Below are 6,539 nucleotides of genomic sequence, written 5' to 3'. Positions count from 1 at the left end.
GTAATGAGTTTCTACAAGTGTTTCACGGCAATGCTCTTAGGTGATAGTGGCTTGCGTAGTTTGGTTGAGATAGAAGGATTCAGACCCGACGGTTTAGTTTTGTGCAAAAGGAATCAGGAGAGTTCTTGACGGTTTCTACCATGGTTAGAGAGGTATATTTTCTGCTCGCGTGAAGAGCATGGGATGTGTAATGATTTTATTCTAGGTGGGATCAATGGGAAGTTCTTGACTAGTTGAGTACGTAGATGTTTGTAGCTCGGAAGGGAGATGAAGTTCTCATATTATTCTAGGATGGTATGGTATATGCGGTATGTTGTGTAGGATTGAGGTTTGCGTGTGTAAGGTTACGGTTCAGTTCTGAACAGGAGGTCATAAAATCCTTAGGCAGCACGGGCAGTTTCAGATAATTAGAGAAATGAGCTTTAGATGATTAGGGGAATGGTCTTCAGATGATTAAGGAAATGGTATTGCTAGTTGGAGGTAGTTTGACGAGGGTATATGTTTCAGAAAAAGGCAATGTGATTATGTTGATGGTACTTCGGTAGTATTGCGGCACTTTCTTGTAGATCGACTACTGATATTCGGGTTGCTTGGTGGTACAGAAGAATGTTAGAATATCTTTCGTGGAATGATTGGGTATTAGATATGTGGTATGTATTCGGACGGCGGAATTGGGATCAGGTATGGTGATTCGTGCGCTATATGGAGTTGGAGACTGGGAGTTCTCATATTCAGGCTCTGTTGTGGTTGCGGGTTGTGTGTATCGGTACTGTGTGGTGACTATTCGGGTTTGGAGACTCGAGGGGATCTTTGCTGCTTGGTACGTTGGATTTTGGATGTGATATTGGGTATGGACTGGTTGTCTCAGTGTTGTATCATTCCGAGCTATTGCGCTAAGGCGGCGATGTTGGTTATGACGGGGATGCACGGATAGAGTGGCGAGGTTCGACGGATTATGTTCTTAGTAGGGTGGTGTTATGTTTTGAAGACCCAGCGGATGGCTGGGAAGGATTTTTTTTTCTTATTGGGCTTTTGTGATGGATGTCAGTGTGGAGACTCCTACCATTGATTCAGTTCCGGTGGTGAGGGACTTTTCGGATGTGTTCTTGTGGCCGGGCACCGCATCGTATGGAACCGGCGGTGTTAAAGGAGTTGAAGGAGCAGCTTCAGGATTTCCTTGATAAGGAGTTTGTTTGCAGGCCAATGTGGATGCGTGTTCTAACTTGAGTCGACTTGGTTAGCTCCGAATTGTATTGTTGAGGGATGTGTTGGTTCGATTGCTATTGAGCTTATTAGTAATCTGGGGAGATCTATGAGTTACCCTTCTGTGTTGCGAGGTGTTATGGTTTGTGATTATAGGCACATATGGTACGGTTCAATTGAGATTTCATAGTGGAAGTCGAGCGGGAATAGTATTGGATATTGCTCGGCAGATGGCGTATCGGTTATGTCCTTTCGGGTTGTATGGGGCATGTTGTTTGCTTCACCGTGGGGATGATGATTTGCTTTGGTTCTAGACATCAAATTGCGCGTGGTTGTCTATTTCGAGCATGGAGAGCTTGAGGTTCAGCTCTTTCAATTGAGTCATTTTCATGATTTGAGTATGTTCGGATTGTTGCTTATTGGTGCGCGCTTGCACAAGTGGTGACTTTAGTCTGTATTGAGGTGTCATGTCACCAGAGTAGTTGTGTTGGAGTTAGATAAGATCGTTGGGATCTTTAATGAATAGAACGGATTCGATTTCAGCATGTTGGGAGGAATAAATATTGAGGTTCGGCTCAGAAATTTGCTATGGTCCTTGCCAAAGGAGAAGTGGCTTCATGAATGGTTGATCTAAGAAATGGTTATGGTTTATTGCGTGTTTCATTTATCATTGGCAGGGCGTGAAAGTGTCGGAATGAGACCTTAGTTGATAAGAGGTTTCTATCGGTATTCGGTTGTTATGTGCGGCTGTTATGATTAGAAGTTATCGCTGCAAGCGTTTGGTTATGTGGTATATCATGTAATTGCACCTGAGGTTGCAGGTATGGGTTATTACAGCTTGTTCGGGCTTATTCCCAGTATAAATGTGAGATTCTGATCCCATTGAAGATTTCAGAAGTGGAAATGTGGTTATACGGTTTATAGGCTAGATTGGATTGTGAAATTTCAGTTTCTATGTGTTATCGGACCCATATGAGATAGGGTGACGTGGGATCCCCCCCGGGTATATGCATGGTAAGGCTATTCAGCGAGTGGTTGGCTTTTGGAACAACTCTGGGCACGTTCGAGGACGAACGTATGTTTAAGTGGGGGAGGATATAACGACCCGACCAGTCATTTTGAGCTTTTGCACTTTGCTCGCTAGTTCTCGGGCATGACTTGCCCCGTGTGGTGTATTATGACTTATGTTAATCGTTGGTTTTGGTTTTACGTTAATCAAAATGAATTTGGAAGAACAGTTCTCAGTTTAAAGCTTAAATTTTGAAAGGTTTGACCAAGATTTGACTTGTTTGTAAATGATCTCAGATTGGAATTTTTATGATTTGGTTAGCCCCACTAGGTGATTTGGGACTTAGGAGCGTGATCGGAATGCATTTTTGGAGGTCCGCGGAAGGTTTAGGCTTGAATTGGCGAAATTGAGATTTGGCATTTTCCGGTTGTAAGGTGAGATTTTGATATAGAGGTTGGAATGGAATTCCGGAAGTTGCAGTAGTTTCATTGTGGCATTTGGGATGTGCGTGCAAAATTTCAGGTTATTCGGACGTGGTTTGGTTGGGTTTTTTTATCAAAAGCGGAATTCGGAAGATTTTTGAGAGTTTGGCTTGAATCCCATGTGTTTTGGATGATTTGATGTGGTTTGAGGTGTTTGGAAGATTGGAACAAGTTTGAATAAGGTATTGGGATATGTTTGTGCTTTTGGTTGAGCTCTCGGGGGCCTCGGGGTGATTTCGGGTGGTCAACGAAGAAGTTGGAATTTTGTTGTAGCAGCTGAAAATTTGCTGCTTCTGGTATTTTCGCACCTGCGGACTGGGGACCGCAGGTGCGACGCTTCATATGCAAAGAATTGGTCGCAGAAGCGAAAGCTGGTGAGGTTGGCAGGAACTGCAGAAGAAGTTGTGGGACCGCATCTGTGAAGGCGCAAGTGCGGCTACTTCATTGCAGATGCAGATTGGGCAGTTTAAGTGAAGAATCGCAGAAGCGGCTCTTGGACCGCAAAAGCGGTACCGCGGATGCGGTGGATTGACCGCAGATGCGAAAATGCCTGGGTCAGAATGCATATATTTCACCCTTCACGATTTTGAGAAGGTTTTCACCATATTTCATCCGGGAAGAAGCTTGGGAGAGCTAATTGAAGAGGGAATTCAAGAGGATTTTTGGACCCTAAACTTGTTTCTATGTTGAATTTTAACATTTGTAAGCTTGAAATTCATGGAAAATCAGTAGCAAAAATGGGTAATTAGGGCTTGAGACGTAGGCCCGGTGGCCGGGTTTGAGCAATTTCGAGATTTTGATGTTAAATTGGATATTTTTTAGTGGGCTTCGTTCCCTTAGCATATTTTAATGATCATGTACTGGTTGTGGCTAGAATCGGAGCATCCGGAGTTCGATTCGTGAGGTCAAAGGCATCGCGGGCTAGAGTTTAGACCGAATCGAGGTAAGTAGTGATTGTAATTACTATCCTGAGGGTTTGAAAACCCGAATTTCACATCGTTGTGCTACTTTGGGGTGACACACACGTTAGATGACGAGGGTGGAGCCTTGCACCGTTGGGGATTGTGACTTGGTCCGTCCCGTACGACTGTTAAGTCACGTATTTGATTTGAAATCTTATGATATTCCATAGTTTAGAGATTGATATTAAAATTTGGGTTGTATGCCATGTTTGGGGCCTTGTGCCGACCTGTTGAGACCCTTAGGGGCATTTTTACTATTTTTCCTTACTCTATTTATTTTAAAGCATAACCTCAGTCATGTTTTACCTGTTTATTGTTTAAATCTGGTTTTATCACTTTACTTCTTAAAAATATGAAAAACTGTTTGGGCTGAGTTCCCTGATTTAGTGATAGACCGAGGGTCTGAATGTGAGGTTGATGACGGAGATAGACCGAGGGTCTGATTATGAGGATAATGACTGAAATAGACCGAGGGTCTGATAGTGAGAGTTTCATATTTATGGATCAGGCTGCATGCAGCAACAATATATATATATATATATATATATATATATATATATATATATATATATATACATATACATACATACACATATATGGATACAGATCGGGCTACACGANATATATACATATGCATACATGTACAGGAGTGATGTTTTGCCTGAGGGGCTAGTTATGGATTTACTGTTTTCACTCCTCTTTAAAGTGAGTTTCCATTGAACATGGTGATTTAATTACTATTTTCACTCATCTTTAGACCGATCCTCTATTGAAAATGTTGAACAAATATTTTAAATAATCTTTCATTTAAACTAAAGTTTTTAAGCTACGAAAAGGATTGTGAATTTTCTGTTATGCCCGAGGGGCTGTATACGAATTATGTTTCGCTCGAGGGGCCGGTGATGGTTTTCATCTATTTTATTATAAATGGTATTGAATCGTGTGCAGATTCAGGTATTTTGGAACCCAGTAGCGGGTGTTGATTGCTCGGAGGCGGAGGTGTCGGAGTTAGCAAGGCGGTTGCATGACGTTCGCAGCACTGTTTTCCTTCCGTCTCATTTCCATCACTGTATTTAGCACATTTTAGACTCTTGTCGTATTCAGACCTTGGTAGATGCCCATGACTGGTGACACCCCGATGTCGGGCTGTATTTATTTCCGCACTTGTTTCATTTCACAAAATCTATACTTGTTGGGGGTTTTTCCCTATAAATGACTTAAATAGACTTATTAAACTGTTAAAAACTGAGTTTGGTAATGGTGTCGGTTGGCCTTGTCTTCACGAGAGGCACCATCATGACCTGGCCCGGTTTGGGGTCGTGACAAGTCTATGATATCGTGATATATGGTCTGCGATCGAGGAGCTTTGGCTTTCAGTGCATCGCGAACACGTGAAGGGGGTCACATCCGCGAAGAAGGAAAGGAGAAGCTGGGGTTCACATGAATTGTTCTTCGCGATCGGGTGAAGAGGTTCGCGATCGTGTAGGTCTGGGAGTCTGTGAGTCGCGTTCGAATGGGATTATTCATGTTCGCGGAGAGTAGTTTTTGGCAGCTTAAGGATTTGTGCTTCGGGATCGTGAAGCATTTCCCGCAATCGCGAAGAAGGGCATCTGGGCAGACTCCTAAATATTAAAAATGAGGGTTAGAGTTATATTTCATAATTTGATTTTGGGAGCTCGGATATAGGCGATTCTTTGAGGGATTTTCAAGGAAGTAATAGGGGTAAGGAATCCTAGCTCGGGTTTGGTTAAATTACATGAATCTATTATTGTTTTATCATTTAATTAATGTTTTGAGTAGGAAAAATTATAGAAACTTCATAGGCTTTAATTTGCGGATTTGAGGGTCGAGTTGTGTTTGGATTTTATTGATTTTGTCGGAGTGCGAAACGTGGGCCCGCTGTTGACTTTTTAAGTTTACTTTTTGACTTTTGCTTAAGAACTTAGCTTTATCATATCAAATTGATTCATATAGCTTGTGTTGATTGTATCGAGTTATTTTGTAACGACCCGACCGGTCGTTTTTAGAATTCACGCCCCGATCCCCTATTAACTGCTTCCTCTAAGTTCATTTCTGCTATTTTGGTTTGCTGGGACGTTCGGTGTTGAGTTTCGGGGCACTTAGTCCCTAAATGAGAGCTTAAGTGTTGAAAAGTGGTCCGTAGTCAGAACTGTGTGAAGACGGCCTCGGAATGGAAATCCGATGGTTTCGTTAGCTCCGTTAGGTGATTTCGGGGTTGGGTGCGTGTTCGGAATGTATTTTGGAGGTTCCTACCTAATTTAGGCTTGAAATGCCGAAGTTCGAATTTTTGAAGTTTCCGGTCCGATAGTGAGTTTTTGATCCGAGGGCCAGAATGGAATTCCGGAAGTTGCAGTAGCTCCGTCATGCCATTTGGGACGTGTGTGCAAAATTTCAGGTCATTCGGACGTGTTTTGGTTAGGTTTTTGATCGAAAGCGTGTTTTGATGAAATTTGAAGTTCTTAGGCTCAAATCCTTATTTAATTCGAGTTTCCGGCGTCGTTTTAGGTGTTTTAAGGATTGGTACAAGTTTGAATGGTGTAATAGGATATGTCCGTAGGTTTGGTTGAGGTTCCGAGGGCCTCGGGTGTGTTTCGGATGGGCTACGGGTCATTTCCCCTTGCTTTTGAACTGCTGTTGCTGCTTCTGGTACTCCTTCTTCGCGTTCGCGGTATGGCCTTCGCGTTCGCGAAGGCTTATCTTGGCCACCTGAAAAATCCTTCTTCCCGTTCGCGTTTAGAGCATCGCGTTCGCGAAGCTCTGCCTCTCCCTTCAACGCGTTCGCGTCTACCATCCCGCGTTCGCGTAGTTATGCTGTCTCACCCTTCGCGTTCGCGTACAGACTCACGCGTTCGCGAAGGGCGG

Source organism: Nicotiana attenuata, unplaced genomic scaffold, assembly GCF_001879085.1.
Source record: "Nicotiana attenuata strain UT unplaced genomic scaffold, NIATTr2, whole genome shotgun sequence".
NCBI lineage: Eukaryota > Viridiplantae > Streptophyta > Magnoliopsida > Solanales > Solanaceae > Nicotiana > Nicotiana attenuata.
The sequence above is the reverse complement of the archived record's forward strand: the minus strand, read 5'-3'. Positions refer to the sequence as shown.